Here is a 20,122-nt window from a genome sequence, read left to right on the forward strand (position 1 = left end):
ATATTTGTGTACCTTTTCAAGTGGATTTGACCTAGCCACTAACGTTTTTACTGGAGCTCCCTGAATAACTCAGTCTTGCTTTGTAACAAATATTCCCTCACTTACAAGTTACTGGAGAAATGCTGTGCACCTGCAACAGGCCACAGAAACGCGTACAGGACAATCACATTGTATCTTTGCAGCTGAAATGAGTGAATTGCAGAGGTTCCAGCACTATAAAATATCTACAAGAAAAAAAATTAAATAGCTATTAAATTCTTATAGCCAAAAGAAGTGAGAAGGAATTTTAGTGGCATTGGAATACACAGAAGTCAGAGGAAAACCAGTTCATTTTATCAGAGAAGATTTTGCCGCTGACAGCTGCTTCCTCTAACATCTTGCCATACTGAGAGCAAAATAAGAGATCAAGCAAAAGGAGTTTTAACTTAAGCTAAAAAATTTGCTTGTCGTGTTTTGCATCATGTTTTCATCGTGCCTAATTCACCAAGTACAATTATTCCGATTAAGAAATCATATGAAAAACAACAGGTAAGTTACCAACACTCCGATATCAAGTGCAGACTCATATCCACATGTTCACACTTATGCTCTCCCACGCTTTTTCCTCCTTTAATTACATTATTTTCTAGCAAGTAGCAGATTACCTGACATGTATGTCAATTAGTCATCCATTTCCTGCTGCAAATCTTACCATCTGTTCAAGATTTCTTAGGATTCAATGGGAGTTTTCAACTGACTTCTTTATTCACTGGGTCAGACCCTCAAATGTTCAAAAAATGGTAGAATTATACTGAAGTTTAAATTCATGTGGAGCTTTATAGACGAAAGACAGGCTGATCCAGCTGGATCTAAGAATTGGATCCAACTAAATCATATGTTTAAAGATAGAGACTTAAATTCTTGGTAATTCTGGATGTACTGATTCAATGCCTTTAATTCTCACTTATGTAGCCATTTTTTTCTTGCTGCCTTTATAAGGGCAACAAAAATTTATTTCTTGCAGAGTGCTTACCATCTGTACAGCACTGTACTGCACAAAGGTGAGTAATCACCAGGCACTCTTATGTAGGAAAGCTGATGCTGTGTGCAGCTGCTTGTTTTGGTCCTGGTCACTCACTGTCCAGAAGAGCATTCAGGTGTTTTGAGTCCCAGATTAATTCCTATAATGCTCCTAGGATGTAGTCAAGTCCATTAAACCCTGGAGTTTAATGTAAGTGCAATTAACTTAAAGGAAACTAAAGCAGAGAGATACAAGGTCTGATCCTCAAAAGTACAGATAGCTAACTCTAAAATCTATTAATTTCATTAATAAATGAGTGTGCTCCATCCCTTTAGGGATGCCAACCATTGTGCAACTTGCTCAGTTCTGTCAAAAAAAAAAACCCTAACTGTTTCTGTTTATCAGTCTGATTTCTGTAGCATTCTACTATAACAAAAAATCAAAGTTGCTGGTGGTCTTCTTGGCCTTGATAATCTAACATGTAATAAAAGTTAAAAATAAAAGATCAACTTCACTAAATGTTTTGAATAGGTTAAGTAAAATATTTGGGAATACTTCCTCTTGGGTAAGATTCTGAAAATGCGTCACAAACACCAGAAATTACCGATGCTAACAACCCTGCCACTGTTCCAGCTCACTAAAAGTAGAGGTCTGTGACAGGCTAAGAATAAAAACATTCAGTCGGAAGTTTGCAACTGTTAGTCATATTTTGATCTCTTAAATCTATCTTCAGTGCAAGAAATGATTACTATAACAGCAAACCCAAAAATAAAGTTTCAGAAAGCCATGAGGACATATTACAGACAGCTTCAGTAGGTGTATATTTCTGGTCTAGTAAAATCATTATACTAAATACCTAACACAGTAATTGCATTTTTGCAGGCATATAAAGATCATAATTCATTACATTTAATCTACTTTTCAACTATGCACGCTCTTCTAGGGGACTGACTTACTACACTTCAACCATCAGCCATCACAAGGCCAAACTAGCTCAGTGAGAGCTCTCCGTAGTGAGACCCATCAGGTCCTTGGCACCAAGGGTCTCATCCTGCAGATCTGCTGCTCCTGGGCCACACTACCTCCTCATACAGACATAGTCAACCTTTTCTCATCCTGTTCCCAGTATATTTGGACTTCTTGGCACGGTATTTAAGAAGTTCCTACTTTTTGTATGCTCAGTAAGAATGCCAGGGTAAACTCTTCTGTTCAATATCCCACAGTGATCCATCCAGCCCTGTGGAAGGGAAAGCTCATTCCCCTGATCGTCCAGGGAGGAGAGCAGAGAAGGCAGCCCCGGGGCGGATGGTGGGCAGAAGGATGTGCAGCTGCTACGGCAGGGCTGCAAGACACCACCGAAGGACCAGGAGCACAGAGAGTGCAGTGGGAGTTGCAAAAAGACAGGAGATATAGTCCTTTTGGGCAGCCCCACAAAACCTGTATCTTCAGGAAAGCTGCCAAGGGCCACGAGGCAGTCGCAGCTGACAGTAGCACAGATTGCCTGGGACTGCTTGTCCCCTGCCAGGGCAGCTGGGGTCAGAGGAGAGACTGTCCTTGCACATGTGACATACCTCATCTGGATAACACAGACTCCATGCGTTTTGTCTTCTCTTCTGCTACCTACTACGCAATCAGCAAATCAACTGCAGCATTTTTGTTTACTAGGCATGGGCCAAAGCTCGCTTTACTCCATTCAGGATAATGTTCCTTTGGTTTTTGTTCCCTACTTCTTTTGCCCATTGTAACAACTTATTTTTCAGGGGACACTTTTTCATCCCACCATACTTCACAAATCTCACAATCTGATGAGGTTCGACCTCCCTAGGACACAGTTAAAAGTTAACTGCCTCCTCCTTGTCTTTATTCTTCTCTACATTTTTTTAGGAGGAAAATGCTCTTCCCCACCCCCCCCCCCCCCCCCCCCCCCCCCGCCCAAATCAACAAGACCTCTTTAAAAACCTGGTGTTAGAAATTCCAGCATGAAATCTTGTGCAACAATCAGGGAAGGGTGGAGATATAAATATCATAAAGTACAAATTCATCACCGAATCTGGAGCACATCCACAAATTTAAAAGCCGATGGGACACTCAGAGTAGAGATAAACACAGATGGACAACAACATTGCCAGAGAGAAGGATTAGACAGGACCCACAAGTGACGTTAGGGAACGGTCAGATCAAGGCAGTGCATTTTACTCCCACAAATGTCCCTACTTCCCACCTCTTCCAGTAAGACGAGGCAAAAAATTTCTTACCCCCCACTAAGAATTCTTTCAGCAGAGACCTTTTAAGGGTGCAGCCAGTACATCCCGCCTGTGTCTGTGCTTCTGGCGTGTCCCTCTTTAGAAAACTGACCACTCTGTGACGTTCCTGTGCTCTTCCCACTTGCTGTGTTGTCACTCAGCTATGGGCAATGCCCAAACTTCCCCTCTGAACTGTGTCCTAATTTCTGTGACTACCCTGGTCTGCTATGTGTCCTCTTCTAAAAAATAATTGGCTCCTTGGACCCCATGTGCATGGGCTTGCTCTTTGGAATAAATTGTTTCACTGCATGCAAGCAGAATACATGCAAAAAATTCCATTCTTCCTCTAATGAAAAGGTTGATGGTGGTGACTCTACCTGGATAGCACCCTTCAGGAATTTAAAAAGAAAAAAAAAGGAGCATATTATTGTTCCCTCTTCTTCCTCGCTTCTCCCTGGGAAATTTGAACTCTCTAGGTGCTTCAAAATGTAAAAAGAAAGCTCTAATTTCTGAAACAGCCCATTCCCTCCACATTTCTCTTGCTTGCTCTCAATATTTGTCTAGTCAGACAACTACTAGCAGCATATCTACCACAAGAGTTCACTGCCCTATTGGTAGGGAGTGATGCCTCCCACAGTCAACGTCTAACACACCAGCAATGTGTTAGCTGATGTTCTGCAAAGTTTAAAACTTTGAATTGGTTTAGGTGATTCTTGCTCCCACTAAACAACACCCTGTATGAGTCACAAAAAATTTTCAGCAGAAGGTTTTTGACATTGCAACACACTTCCCTATATTTAGACACAAGGAATGATGTCTCAAAAGCTAAAAGAACTCATGCAAGTTTGAAAATGAAACTTCTAGCATGATTTTTAAAATTCTGCCTGAGTTATCTTGGAAAAGCAGCCAGTGGTCCTCTTCCAAGAAGGTCAGCCATAAGCAAGTGGTGAGCTTAACACAGCAGTCAGCTCATACCTTTTGATATTCACACCTAAGAGATATTTGTAACTCTGAGCCAAGTCAGGCCTGTTGTTGGAGTCCCCAACATTAGCTATTATTTTTTCTTTAGAGTTTTTCACTTTCTGGGGATTTTTTTTTTTAATGCACTGTAGTTGCACATGCAATCAAATGTTGCAGCTGCTGGTTCCCATTCATTTCTGGGCATGGTTGATTCACACTGCCCTGTGTGCCGAGATTGTTCTGGTGGCCCCATCCTGAAGGCCTGATTCCCATTTAAACTGGGGCCTGATTCCCTTTTATGGTCCTATAAAGCAGCAACAGATAAACGCCTTAGCAGAAAGAACTGGGCCCTAAATACACTGAAACCACCTATTTGTCAGGTAGCTAATCCAAGATGTTATAGCCATTTATAAAAACTTGTTATTTTTCTACAGTCATCCAGGAATGTTGTTAATAGCTCTTCTCTGTGATGCCAAAAGACGCTTTTTGAAGGGATTTAATGCCCAGTTCATTGCAAATCTGATCTTTGTTTTTGCCTGTTCCCCAGCCAGCAGCTATGAACAAAACAGACTTTGAAGCCTGCAGCATTATTAATCTGAGATTTATTACAGTAAGAGACAGAGAAGGAAATAAATCCCTTCTCCTAGCACTACTAACTCAGTGTAGTGGCCCAAGAATGACAAGTTAAACATTACTCCAAAATTATCAGGCTTCATTTCTCATGATGGATAGCAAGCGGCAGATTGCACTTTATCGTTTTAAGCTGACCTGACTGCAAACAAGGAATGCGCAGAATGCCAAGGCCCTCCGTTCCCTCTGTGTAGCCTCCTCCAGCAGAAACTGTGTACCATGATGCAATATTTAGCACTTTGTTCTACCACTTAGGACAAGGATATATTCACAGCAAGCTGGCTCCCTGGAAAAAGAACGATAATCTGAAGCCGTTTCCCTTTGCAGACCTGTGGAGCATACGCCTGTGTTGATTCTGGAGGAGAATGCGAGGCTTGGTCAGGGGGAAGCACTTCAAAAACATATATCATCAACATATCTCTTGAGCTGAGCTTTGATCAGCTTCTTCTACTGTCCAGCAAAACAGTTGGTAACCACTAAAACATTTGGAATGATGTCATGTGGTTCAATGAGGATCAGCCTCAAGTATAAGATGGTCAAATGCCTTTACAGTGAAGACACTCCTCTGTCTGTCAAAGGTATATCGGGTTAATGACAAGCCCGTGCTTTATGGTTGCCTAAAGACTTTGCAAAATCACCAGGGATAAGAGGGTGTTTTAATTTCTGTCGAACAACTTTCATTTATCATCATGCTCACAGTTGCACAATGATAAATTTTCAAATTTTTTACTGTTTTTTTTTCCCATTTATTCCCCTCCTGATAGAAAAGCTGCCTAAATAAAATGCGTCTTCAATATTTTCTCATTATTCTTGCCAGTCTGACATTTCAGTTCCCAGAGAAGGAAAACAATCAGCAAACTAAATTTAACACTGAAATATTGGGGGGGGAGGGATCCATCCATAAATTATAGTTAGACCAGTTTTGAAAACTAAGAATTGTAGTAGAGTTACAATAGAGCTTGATTCAGATCTCCTTTATTTGCATATCATTCTTTTAATAAGTCTTTCCCTACACTGTAAACTTAGGCTAGGTGTATTGGAAAGCACCAACTGCAAATGAGACTGCAGCAAAACCATCCATCCCAGGGAGCACAGGAGAGCCCGCCCTAGGAGCACAGTGTCTTTATTCTGAAGCTGCATCAGTGCCAGACTGGTCCCGTCAATCTCAGTACACAAGGGAGGTATTGCTGGAATCATGACTCTCTGTGGCTGTACTTCGAGTAGTTGGTGAGCATGCACTACACTGCCCAAAGTCTCAGGTCCCTAAACACCTAGACTGAGGACTTGGGTGCACTGAGGAGGAGTACCACGCTTCTCTTCAAACCCACAAGCCTAGGCTACACAATCAGCACAACTTGTGCCAATTGCCCCACTTTTCTTCACTAGGCAAGGATCAAAGCTCTGCTCTCCCCCATTCAGGATAATTTCTTTTGGGTTACGGTCTCTGCTTCTTTTGCTGAGAGTGCAGGGAGGAACCCACCATGCCAGCCAGATCTCTCTTAGGAAGCTAGGAGAAACCCAGCAGCCTGCTGCAACTATGGAAAGGTGCAAACTTCTTTTGTAGCCCACTGGTTTGGAAGTTGTGGTGACTTTTACTCTCCTTCCTATCTTACCTAACCAGCAAGACAGACTTGTCCCTAGTTGCATTGCATCTAAAGAAGAGGATAAATAAGTTCATGTAGCATCCAAATACTGTAGTCTGCATTACTGGTATTTCTCAGCACAACTCAGGATAAAGCTCCTATCACTTGCCAAGGCTGTCATCATGTCCTTCAAAATATGCAAACATCCACGTGGCTGTTTGTCTCCTGCATGCCCTGGAGTATTTTCTCCTGTTTCAAAGGGAGAGTACAGGGACAGGATTGCAGCATGCAAGCTCTGGGTTGGAAAACTTGCCCATCATGAAGAAATTCTTTACTGTGAGGGTGGTGAGACACTGGAACATGTTACCCAGAGAAGTTGTGGATGCCCCATCCCTGGCAGTGTTTAAGGCCAGGTTAGATGGGGCTTTGAGAAACCTGGTCTTGTGGAGGGTGTCCCTGCCCATGGCAGGGGGGCTGAAACTAGATGATCTTCAGGATCCCTTCCAACCCAAACCGTTCTATGATTCTATGAATTCCAACTTTCTTCGATGCTTCTTAGGGGCTAAGTTCCTTTTCTACAAGCAAAGTGCATGTATTTTCTTAGCTCATGCATTTTAAAAAAGTATTATGCAGAATTTATTCACCTGTTTCATATAACACTGAATCTCTTTGTGCTGCAGAAAGAGTTTAATGAGATAGAGCAGAAATACAGGGTAGAAAAACGGCACTGCAGTCTCTGCTCTATTTGTCAGTAATGTTTTGTTATTATAAGAATGCTTGGGGTTACATTTTTTCTATGCTGGACTGATAGATCGCGTTTTAATCATTTGTAAGACCAGTTGTTTAGATTCCATTTGGAAGGCTGTGGAGAGAATGCTCTTTTCATAAAAACAATCCAATTCTTCTGTAAATATCTACTGTCATATTTATCCTTTTGGAATTAAATTACATTTTTTTATTAAACTTGCTACCAGAGGAAGCAATAGTTGCAAAAACTGTTTAAATAGGTACCATTTGTGAATATAAACAGCTTCAGATTTTTTTGTCTGAAGTCTTAAGTGCTGTCATAATTTCTGGTGCTGTTTTGCATGTGTTTTTATACAGAAATAGACTAAAGCATGCTGAAACTACCCATAAGCAGTGGAGAAGGGGGAGGAGGACAGTTGTTTTAAAAAGGGCTGGAGATCAGAATGGAAGGCTGTGAACACAAATGAATTACACGTATGTGAGTTGCAAAAGGAGGAGGGAGTCACTCTCCACATTTGGAAATGATAAGAAATATCAGGCTGTCCTGTGATCTCACAGTCCAGAGCCGTAAATCCAGGGAGAAAAAAAGATCAGCAGACCACAGTTTGGATCAGGATACGAGCCTTCAACGAACATGACAAGGTAGATGTCTTTACTACAGGCTAGTGGTGGTCCATCAGGCACCACGTCATAGATTCCTTCAGATTTTTGCTGCTACTTAATGTCTACTTATAGGGGCACTTAAAGATAAATCACTTAAAGATAAATCACTCACAAAGGAAAAAAAAAGACAAAGAAAGAAGCAGAAACATAAGGAAGACAGCAAAATGAGAGAAAACATGTTTGCTAAGTAATGGATTAGACTCTACCCTAATGCACACCACTCCACCCCTTACCATTGCATTCAGCATGTTCCCCTGAGCTCTATCCCTCCCTGGCTGTTTCAGCCACCGCACTGCCTCTTTCTTTCATATCTCCCCCTGTCTCCAGGAGGCTTTGTATCAGCGACACGAAGCAAGGGAGAGAGAGGTAAAATAAGCTGCCTTTCCGAATCCATATTGACACAACAGCCAAGAGTGGCAGCTACGGGCATAGCCTGATCTCGGGTCTCCTCTCTGCCCGCAGTGCTCTCACTGGCACAGAGGGGTAGTCACCTGCACACCGAGCAATGAGGTGCCACAGCCCTTCTGTGATGCACCCTGGCACCAAGGGTGATTTGGTCTTAAAGGTTTTTTGTGCTCACAGGCCCAGCGTTAAAATGTCTAAATTATCCCTTCAAACTACATGAAAGGAAAAAAAAATAAAGATGACCCCACTGAGGTTCCAATAAGCTTGTGAAACTTTCCTCCAGCACTGTTTTGGGATATCTCTGCCCTCAGCAAGTGTCCTGGTAACCCTCTGCAAACCCAGGCAGGTGAGCACCCCTGCTTTGCACAGCTTGGCTAAGCCAGGTTGGCAAGTCACCCACCACACCCACTGCTTTGAAAACGTGTCACAAGACTGGTCCCTAAGGAATTTCCAGCATTAGATCCTCTGTCTGAGAGACATTTCTTTGTCTTAGCTTAGCTGTCCTGCCCAAGATCATCTCCCCCCTCCACCAAGTCCTTAGAAGCCAACTGCTGTTTGAAGAATGACTTCAGCCTCACGAGATCAGAAGCTGTGGGTAGTCACACACAGTGATGCAAAGCCTCTGAGGTAAACGATGACACAGTGAGCAGGGAAATTGGAAATCAGACCCATGTGGCTTTCCTGAGGGCTTTTTTTGTTTTTGTATTTGCTGCCTTGTTAAGAAGAAGTCCCTCCCAAAAGTCACCAAGGGAAGTAAAAATGGGATCATACTACTCATCCATAAGCCCTGTTTTCACACAGCACTGATTCACTCCACATTTCATTTTTTTTGTGGCACACAGCATAGTAACTACCAATAAAACTCGTGAATTTACTGTTTCATCACTTAAGGAGCAGTGTTTGAGGTGGCCATTTACTGCTTAGCTCTATTGTTCCCAAGCTGCAGCTGATAACAGTTCACAGTCAGGAGCTCTGGATGTTCATTCATCTCCAGATTCCAAGACTTGCATATTTTATTATAATTTGGTTATCTGAACAGGGCTGTTTCATCTCTCCCTGTTATACAGCCACAAATCTGCTTCCTCCAAGCTGCTAAGTTACAGCGAACTCCTGATTCAGTCTGCAGTCCTTTGAGCTCTGAGTACCAAATACTGTGGTTTAAAAAGATTAAAACCAGAGATGAAACCTGATTGTTGTTCCATGCATCTGCTTTAAATTGGTTGTTCTGTTTATTTGAGAGACTTCTACTGGTGCAATGTAAAAGCAAGCATCCATTCTGCAGAATTAATCTTGCTACATTGGGCTTTACGCTCAGCTTTTATTTACCATTCTTTTTTAGAGCATCACTGAAATCTTGCCTTCATTGCAAAATAAGGTGATTAACGATTGGCACATGCCATGAAATTAAGTGCTACCTCTACTTTAAATCGTGTAAGTTATAATTAGTTGTGCTCTAGCTGTGGCTGACTGGTCCAGGGTCCCACTCATTTAAGGACCACTCATGAGGTTACAGTATATCCTTGTTAGAGGGTGCATGCAGGCAAGTGCCATTCCAATGCTAGCAGTCCTTTCGTGTCTTCCCACAGCTCTCCTTGTGTGCCCAGCACTAATAGATACGCTCTCCCATGCTCCATGGGGCAAGCATCAATAGCGCTATTCAGCTCTTCCAGGATTTAGACAGAGGTGTCAGGGGCCATGTAATGAAGGAGAGGAGATACCTCACTGCCTGGCCTAAGGTGGGACTCAAGATGGATGAGCTGGAAGGGAGAAACTCAAGTGTGGGCAACACAGTTAACACTCACATGGACCCAGGGACAGAACTTCCACTTATGCCAGCCTTATTTCCTTATTCATACAACCCTTCCACAAATCAGGAGAATGAGGTAAGTCCTGCCAAGAACTGAAACAAAGCCTTAGTGTCGTTTCATCTTACTTGAATGATCTGCAAGTCTTGACCAGCCTTCAGCAGGAAGATGAATTTACTTGTTTTTGGGGGAGCTGAAATATTAGCTTAACAACACAGCTTTTGTGCTGTGATCCATGGACCACACGAGCAGTCCCTAACTGCTTCTAAAGAGTCTTTAGAAGATAGGCAATGAAAGCAAGGCTCACTTTTTTGATGTAGAACCAGCAACTTCACTGGCAGGTGTGTACGGGTACTCACAACTCGAAAGAACACAGGCTTTGCCCCATGCAATCTGGGTAGACAACATACAGCCTGAAACTGCCTTTCCCACAAGACACTGAGCTGCCTCTTACCACCAATCCACCGCAGAGGTCAATGTCTTGCGTTCAGGTACCGTGCCTGCATGACTTTTTAAGGGGCTGGATAATGTCACTCCCTCTAGGAGCAGAAGGACATTTGAATGGGTTTGGCTGCAGAAACAAGCACTATCTCAGTAAGATTTGCATAGCTAAATCACATATAATGCAATCTGTAATTGCATAAAGAAAAAGGCAGTGTAATTGATGTATTAAAAAGTCCTAGGACAAAGGTATCTGCCATTTGTATTATAAGTGATGTGATAAGTTCCATAAAGCAAAATACTAGCTTTTATTTTTAAAGTGAGTGGACAATGTAAGCTTGTGGCAAACTGCAGTAGTCTGCCTGAGTCTGCGTAATGTATGGGGATTTGACATCCAATTACATCCCAGGGAATTCTGGGAACAGAGGTAATGTTTCTGGTGCCAGGCCAGGTTAAATGCATCTGGCACCATAGACCCTGTAGATGCTCAGTTGGACAGATGCAGAAACTCGATGTTATCCTATTTTCGGATGCCAAAAAGAGCTTATTCTGTTCTTACAAAGCAAGGACATAAGAGACATGAAAGGAAGTGGTGTACCGCAACAAAGGCATTCATGGCTTGTAACGCCCTTCCAATTACAAGGAGCAGACAATGGTTCATCATAAATGTTAGAGAGAGAAAGCTGAAAGAAGAGAAAATGCAGCTTGCCATGAACAGGAATAAAAAAGCTGTATGTGAAATTGCATGCTAACATAGGCTGATGCACATCTGGCATGACTCCACTGTAATCAGCAGGGTTAGCCTGTACTTGCACCCATCTATACAACAGCTGAATCCAACCCCAAAAGTCTCTCCCTATAATTGTGGCAAATGCTGCTTCACCAAAACCTCTCTTTTGTTCTCCCCAGAATACTGGGCTCTCTGACTTTTCAAACTAATCTCTGATTAGAGTCGTAACAATGAGTTTATACCCTTTCCTCTCTTGTCTGCCACACAATTTATTTGTCTAGGGACTTCCTAGGAGGAAAAGATCAGCAAAGATGCAAACTCCAGCTATATTGAGGAGCCTCCTACTTATATTTACGTCTTGCTTGAAGGCCATATTTGTTCTGGGGCTGAGTGATGGCTCTCCCTGATTTTGTCCTGCTATTACTTTCAGAGGAATTGCAGCACAATTGTGAATCAGGCTCTTTAAACTGGACTTTCTAGAAAGCCGGGTGGAGGGACTTGAGGATGGATTAAGCATAAAGAAGGCACAAAACAACCGTGTTTTCAAGCTTCTTCAGCCAAATGGTATGTACCACTGGGGGAATAAAACCACAAAACCCTGAGGTTTTAGTGAGCCTTTGTGGGCCTTCTTGTGAAAGTGGCTTTCTAGACACTTCCAAGTGGCAACCAACGAGACTTGCTTTATATGGTTGTTCACTCAGCTTTGGTAGATAAAACCAATATTCCTCATTTCTCATTTGGGTGTTTCTGGCTGAGACACGCAGGGTATGTTTTGTTAGGGAGTGCATCACCTTCAAAACACAGAACAGAAAAACCTCAGAGAGCTTTCATCTGCCCCAGAGTCATATGTGACCATAGCTGTATTATGAAATAGCAATAATAATATCTTCCTCCTGTATCTTACCATAAAGCTTTGTGACTGCTGAAAAGCACATGTGGAAAACAATGGAGGTGCATCCAAAAGGCAAAGATGCAGAGAGACAAAAGGCAGTGACCTGCTTATCACCCAGAAACTGCAGCTGCTTTTTAGCAGTCCTAATAAATAGACTTCTCCCATTCCAAGGGAAAAAAATGTATTAGTCACCTCCAATAATTAGATGAACAACAGTGACTTCATTTGTTTAATGTTTTTATTTTACATGAAGTTACACTGACAAAAACCTTCTTTTTAGCATATTCTCAGTTTTTCTGATGAGGAAACTCCAAAGACACATGGGAGACTTGTTCCCATAGTGCAGCACCTGAGGACAACACCAAAGCAAAGGAACCCTTGTATCTGCCCAGCATCCCAAATCCTCCCAGCAGCACCATAAGGAGAAAAGGCAGAGTTGTGAGCCCTCGATCTCAGCCAGGTACCCATTGGTACAAGACAGCAGCTGTAATGCTGCACTAACCTGTGCAGGGCCTCAGAGAAATAAATCTCATTATTTAAACTGAGACCAGAGTCAGAGGCGCTGTGTCCAGGGAGATGCAGTAGAGTAATGTATCAGTAAGGCACTGGCTGCTACTAAGATATGTTCCTGATAAATGAGCAGCCCTTCTCCGATTAGCGTGAAAATATGGTCAAATCTTTCTAAAAAATCAATTTTTCTTAGCTGGTTGATAAGAAAGTTGGCATTTTCAGTCCAAGACAAAGCCATGAATCAGAAGCCATGAATCAAATGACTAACCACAAGAGATAAATGGGGTATGATCTTCCCTAGCTCAGCCATGCCAAAGAACTTCTTCGCTTAATAACACTGGTTGACACTGGCACCATCCCAGTGGTTCCCAGTGCTTCCTTATTAATGTGAATGTTTTTGACTCAGCATTTCCACAGTTTCATGAACATCATGGCTGACATAATTTAAACTGCAAAAAGCATTTATAAGCATCAAAGCTCAATCGTAAAGCTAACCTGAGGCCTGAGCTAAGCCTTGATTTATGCACTGAAGGTTTCTACTAACCAGGCTATGGAACGCCTTCAGCACAAAACTGAATTTCTCATTTACTTCTTCCTCTGCAACAGAACAAGTTAAATGCCTGGAACCAAACCTTCAAGCTCCAGGTTAGAGTTGTTCAGTTTGGGTTGATTTCCAGTCATTCTGTAAAGGATGTAGCATGATTCACTCACTATACTGAAGGTACACGGAGACCTTTAGAATAAGGGCAGCTTTCACAAAGCAACTCTTTAGGTCTCTGCTAAAATAACTATGTCTCCAAGCAATGCCCACTGCTAGTCCTGAATGTTTTGGATAGAGATAGAACCAGATAAGACAGATTTCACAGTAACATCACCTCTGTCACAAAGGATGATGCACATCACCTACTATGCCCAAAGCATTAAACTAGCATTTGTTTGAAAGCGATGTCAAATTTGCCCTTTCCCCTGCAATAACTGCGGAAGGAAAACAGTCCCTCAAGACTGTCTAGTTTACCTGTGGCGACCTCCCTGCTCCATGGCCCTGTGTTACAGTGAGCTCACTTCAGTGGCTGGTAATCTTTATCTAGTGCAAACTGAAAACCGCACCTAGTCCTCCCAATGAGTGAAAATGGCCCTGCAGTTAAGAAATCTGATCTTACAGCTTTTCCTTATGAATGCAGCTTCTTCAGTGAAGACTCAAAAAAGTCCCTTTAACTCAAGTTGCCAGTTTGACTCAGCAATTTTATTACTACATCCGTTATCAGCCAAAAAAGAAAAAATATTTCTGTGAGAAAAATGTCTTCTTGATGCGTATTTTAAAAGAAGTGTTCAAAAGGTACGCATGATACTGATAATTCAATATAAACAGACTGGTGCAAGTTAGTTTAGTAGAACAGGGAAAAGAAAGAAGAATGCATTTGGGAATAGTATGGCAATGATGGGGAAGGAATAAATGGGGAGAAAAAAAAGACAAAATCAAAATGAAAGAACCGACGCATCCCCTATTGCAGATATTTGCTGGTGAGCACCTCTGTATGATGACAAATTTTCCAGCACAGCACTTTCATTCTTTGCTATAGGCAAGGTAGAGCAGTGTTCTCAGCACTTTGAATACCTTTGAACACCTTTGATGTTATTCTTCAAAACACAGAGTGAAAGGAATGGGCTTTGCAGTCTTAATGGTTTCAGCGTGAAACCTGAAAGTGTGACCTACAGTGAAAAGTCCCAAAAGTCAGTGAAACCACTGCATGGCATGGTTTGGGTTGCTTTGAGAGACACACAAAAGATGCCGTTTCAAGTTTCTTTTTTCCCATGCACTGGTGCAGGCTGGGGGTTGACCTGCTAGAAAGCAGCTCTGCAGAGAAAGACCTGTGAGTTCTGATGGATAACAAGCTCACCATGAGCCAGCAATGTGCCCTTGTGGCCAAGAAGGCCAATGGTATCCTGGGGTGCATTGGGAAGAGTGTGGCCAGCAGGTCAGGGGAGGTTATCCTCCCCTACTACACTGCCCTAGTGAGGCCACACCTGGAGTACTGTGTCCAGTTCTGGGCCCCCCATTTCAAGAAAGATAAGGAACTATTGGAGAGAGTCCAGCGGAGGGCCACAAAGATAATCAGAGGACTGGAGCATCTCTCTTATGAGGAGAGGCTGAGACAGCTGGGTCTGTTCAGCTCAGAGAAGAGAAGACTGAGGGGGGATCCTATCAATACTTTCAAATACCTTAGGGGTGGGTGACAAGAGGATGGGGCCAGAATCTTCTCAGCGGTGCCCAGCTACAGGACAAGGGGCAACGGCCACAAACTGAAACATGGGAAGTTCCATCTAAATATGAGGGAAAGCTTCTTTGAGGGTGGTAGAGCACTGGAACAGACTGCTCAGGGAGGTTGTGGGTCTTCTTCTCTGGAGATATTCAAAACCCGCCTGGCCATGACCCTATGTCACATGCTGCAGGGGAACCTGCTTTGGCAGGGGGTTGGACTAGATGATCTCCAGAGGTCCCTTCCAACCCTTAACCATTCTGTGATTCTGCGATTCTGGCAATAGGGTCCCTTTCGCCACTGTGCTAATCCAACTTTACTGCATTGAGAGCTGCAACCCTGATGTAAAATATGCTGTAATGTCGGTTCTCACTCACCAGCACAGTCAGTGCTGTGAGGCCAGTGCCTCGCCTTTGGGCTGACCTGGTGTAAATCAGTGGATCAAAGCTGTGAATATGCACCACAGGTCTGGCCTGACACATGTGCTCTGAACACCCAGTCATCAGTGGAAAGGCTATGGTACCCTCTAGCTGTTTCTCTTCCACATTCTGTGTCTCCTTCTGCAACATTGCCCCCCACAATGGATATACAGACAGATTCCTAAAACTAGCACCTTGAAATAGAAAGTGCAGGCTTCCCTACGTATGAGCCACATGGGTTGTGCAGAAATGGAGATGTAGAAGGACCAGATTTGCTTTGTGTTACATGAAACAACCTTGCCCAGCATATCCTGACCTGTCATTCAGCAAGTGAACTGGCACGAGTCAGGGAAGATGGAGGTGGGGGATGTGGACAGGGCTGAGCTAAGGAGCCATGCTTCCACAGCATGCCTGAAGGGGATGAATGAGAGAATATACCTCAACCTAAGAACAAGAACTAGTCCAAAAAGTCTTCATCTATTAAGGAGAGGAACCTGCTGACGAACGGGAAAGGAATGCGCAATCAGGTTTTGTCAGGTTCGACTTCATCAATCTTTCTCCTGCAGGTTCTGCCTCTTAGATGTGATACGCAGGGCTGGCCATGAAACAAGAATTTTGTTTCACAATTCAGAAAAAAAATGATTTTTTTTAAGTTTTTCAAATCTGTTTTCATTACATATCAGAACAAACCCACTGTATTTCCAAAACCTTCACATGTAAGGCCCAGAGAGGAAAGAGAAGGGGAGGCCAAGCAGCAAACAGGCCAGTGCCTCAGTGATTCCCCTCTGGAGGGGAAAGCCTGGCTCCCAGCTCCTAAGTGCTGTCAGACAGGAGGGGGACAGCAACTTAGACTCCCCCACCAGAAGGCCAGGGACAGCCAGGTTTTTCTCCCCCACACACTCCTTTAGTTAACTCTCTCTCACCCTCTGCCCCCATCTCCTTGGAGCCTCTCCACTCCATGTAAATAATTACATATGAACTGAGCTAGAGAGAATGAGAGTATGCAGTCCAGTGGTTAGGAAGTTCCCTGGAGATAAAAGGGAGCTGCAGATTCAAGTTCTTTCTCCATCTGATTTGAAGCTGATTTCAATTATGTATTAATTGGAAGAAAGCAGAATGGCCGGTATAGCTTGGTGGTCAGGGAACCACTCCAAACCAGAGCAAGGACTCTAACTGGGGACGCACTTCCCAGGGAAGCCTCTTAACCGCTGGCAGATTGATCAACTCTCACACGTGAAGCAGGAGTGGGAGGAAGGCTGAAGCTCTCAGCCAGTTCTGGGGGAGCTGCCTCTTCTGGGGGCTTCACTCTGAAAGGAAACCCATCAGAGGGCACACATCCAGCCAGTATGCTAGAATCATCATGTGAACCAATGTACAAGCATGCCCATTCTCCTCGGTCCCATCATGCAGACCCCCACACAGACTGTATCCCACCAGGATTTGAGGAAGCTGAGAAGTTGATATCAGGCAACTCCAGAGTAGGAGTAGTTTTCTCCTCTCCCACAATTCCCCTATCAACCTAGGAAGGTTTTCTGCTGATATTATAGCTGTAACAGATACATTCTCTCAACAAGTTCCAGAGAAGCATAATTGCCAGGTAGAAAAGTTGGTCTTGGATTGTATGGGATGGATCCAACACTAGCAAAGAACAGAGAAATTATCAATCATAATGTGGGAAATGGAGAAGTGCTTGACAAATGTTTCTGTTTCAGATTCAGAAGGAAGCAGAATGATATATTCAGAGCCTAACTTGATACTTACTATTGCACTGGTAATTAGAGATGATGTTAAACAGCAGTCATTAATAACAACATTTGTAAACTTCCATGACTTGATTACAGTCCTGGTGAGGATTGCCAGCTTGGCTGACAGAAGTAGCTGCAAAAAAGGAAAAATATTTAGACCTTTTAAGGTGTTTAACTTGCTCCCGCATAACAATCCATGTTAAATGGCTTAAAAGCTGTCTGATGAATGTATTTCTAAAAGTAATTTTAGCAGAATCATTATCATTCAAGGAGGTGTTCCACCTGGAGTTTAGAGGGGCTTTATTCTTGGTGCCAGCTACTCCTGTCAGTGACATCTATACCAACAGTGTAGACAAAAACAAAACCACTGTGGCAGAAGTTTGAGACAACACAAAAGGGATATAGGATGATGAAAGCGATGTGGGGAATGTTTGTTATAGGAATTAATTCCTTGTTATTTGTATTACTTGCATTTTCAGAACAAAATGTGAGTTATACATCTTGCAACAAAGGCTTTATGTCACCCTTTAAGCTATGAACCAGCAATTCAGATATAATTAACTTTGAAAAAACTTCATGGTCACATTAGATAATCAGCTGAACGTGACCCTCCAGAGCAATTCTGATCCTTAGATAAATAAGCAGGGGAGTTTGAAAGGGTCAGTGTAGAGCTCTAGTGAGAATATTCCTGAAATACCATATGCAGTTCTGGCATCCCAACTTTACAAAGTGTATTCAAAATTTGGAAAGAGTTCAGAAAAGAGCTACAAGAATGACCTGTGGTCTGGAAATCAGACTGAGACTAAAGAAGTTTAATCTGATTTATCCCAGAGAAGTTTAAGAGGTAATATGATCACAACTCACAGATACCTGGATGGTAGAGTAACTATTATAACTATGAGAAAGAGATTTTTAACTGTAGGTGTCATATCTAGTGTAAAAGGCATAATGAAATCCACTAGGCAGCAGCCAAAGCTGGACAAATTTCAAGTTTGGGGCATTCATTTTCTTTAAACTGTGAAGGGCATAGCAATTGAATATGATGAACTGAATTCTCTATCCCATGAGATCTTTAAGGAAAGGCTAAAAAGTTGTCCATTATTATGGGCAGAAAAAATCATGAGGTGTTGCAATGAAGTTTGTAGATATGTTATACAGGAGGTCAGACTAGAGAATGATCATAACCTATCCTGGGTTTAAAAATCTCTGAATGTGTGGCTATAATTGTCTAATTTTTTCTCTTTCTAATGGAAGATGGTCACCGGCTTTACTACGTAATTTCCTAGGTGTCAGCATCTGTCAGTATTGGACAGTTTGGGTATATAATTATGTAAGGAGAACCTTGTTAAATATCCACTGCTAAAAACAACTTTTAAGGAGCTTTAGCTTTATTATTGTAATCTAAATAAGAGTTCCTGATGCATGCTGCAGAAAGAGATCACTTATCTTCTTGTAATAACATGGAGACTTTGGGGCTCTAGAATATTCACTTGACTGAACTATACTGATTTTGACTTGCTCCTCCAGCTAAGAAGTTTTATGTTTTTCTTTAAACCAAAAGGAGTCTACAAGAACTAACACAGGAAAAATCTTTATTTTATAAAGATGAATATTCCTCCTGAACATTTTATAAGGCCAACAGTCACATTGGCAAGTCAGATGAGATTCAAGGGAACTCAAAGATACTGTTATTCACTGTTCATTTCGTAAGTCATGCAGGTACCATTAAGTGTTACCCTTCTGTGACTGCTATCACTGCACAGTAGGAGGAGGTCCCATTTTCTGTAGGAGATGGCTACGTAAAGGTTGAGCAGCAAGAACTTACTTAAAATGGATGTTGGTGCAAAATAACTTCTGTAAAATGAGCAACAAGAGAAAACTTACCTGGATGCATGTTTCCCTAGGAATTCTGTTGTGGTTCAGCAGTGCTCAGTTCACAAACACTTCAGCAAATCTCAAATGATTAATTGCTTTTCTTGGCTTCCAATACAGAACAGATGAAAATCTTGCAGTTCTGGTCAAGTCTTCTTTGAGTTTTGGGATTCAATGAAACCAGAACACCCGAAAGGTGTCTAATGAAGTAGGGGAAGAAAGAGACAGTCCACTGATACTATGTGCAAGAAGTTTCCCCCACAATTCCCCTCCCTAGGAGCTAACAGTCAAAGCAGAAGCAAAAGTGTCAATGGTCTAATCCATGATGACTTACAGTAACATAAACCCTCGATGTCACTAGTCAAAGCCCTGACCTCACAACAGATGCCATGCCCACACATCAATCCTCAAGTCTGAACTGGCAGTTGGACAGGACACTCTAACAGCTTGTATTTAGTGCTACAGTGGCAACCAGCTGAGTCAGCATCTGCCAGCGATCACTGTGCTCTAGTAACCAAAGGCTAGGGGCGAGGTGGACCTTGGGCTGTAAAGCAGACCCTTAGTCAAATGAACTAGAACTCCACAACATCCAGAAGCAACACAGCCCAAGGCAAGAAGAGACCGCTGTACCATTGACTTACAAGGCATTGCTCCTAAACTGACAGAAATCGGAAATTACTACCGTGTCTTTTTTATTGCTATTTATTGTATTGCACTGCCGTAGTCTCTCACAGGGATTAGCACTTCAGCGTGCTTGGCATTGTACAGTCACATACTTGCCTTAATAATTAAACTGTGTGATCCTCCTCTGCTCCCTCCACCTCTCAGTAATGACCCAGATTAGCACCTGTGAAGGACAAATTTCAGACTGTTCTGTGAAACTTTGAAATACAAAATCATTCTCATGAGATGTGACAATGTGAATGTTGAAGATAGATAGATTGTGAAAAATACAACATACCATAGCAATGTTACCTGGTCAGTACTTTTCTTGCCCTCCCTTATCATTCCCTTCTGTTACAGCATGCCACCAAGTCACGGTTTCCCAGTTGCTCAAAAAAAAAATAAAGGAAAATTAGTTATATCTTCTTTGCAGACCTAAGCAGGATGAAAGATTGTCTGGGCATGATCAACTTGGATGTTGCAGAGCCAAAATAATAAAACTAGCACACGCTTAGACAGCAATATCTGTAGAGATGTAATGCAAAGGTGGGATTTC

The sequence above is a fragment of the Nyctibius grandis genome, chromosome 5 (genome assembly GCF_013368605.1).
Source record: "Nyctibius grandis isolate bNycGra1 chromosome 5, bNycGra1.pri, whole genome shotgun sequence".
NCBI lineage: Eukaryota > Metazoa > Chordata > Aves > Nyctibiiformes > Nyctibiidae > Nyctibius > Nyctibius grandis.